Genomic DNA, 232 nt, shown 5'->3' on the forward strand with positions numbered 1-232 from the left:
AGAGAGAGAGAGAGAGAGACATACTTACTATAATCTATAACCTATGATCTTTAATCTATAATTGATCATCAATAAACAGACACGCCCTCGAACACCTGCTCACACTCGGAGCTCCGCCCTTCAATCATTGACCAATCACGCGGGCCCTACAGGATGACAGAGGGCTTCAGGTGTGATTGGTTCTCACGCTCTCAAACATCTGCAGCTTCCTGTGTCACAGCTGGAAGTCCAA

This window comes from Limanda limanda, chromosome 19 (genome assembly GCF_963576545.1).
Source record: "Limanda limanda chromosome 19, fLimLim1.1, whole genome shotgun sequence".
Taxonomy (NCBI): domain Eukaryota; kingdom Metazoa; phylum Chordata; class Actinopteri; order Pleuronectiformes; family Pleuronectidae; genus Limanda; species Limanda limanda.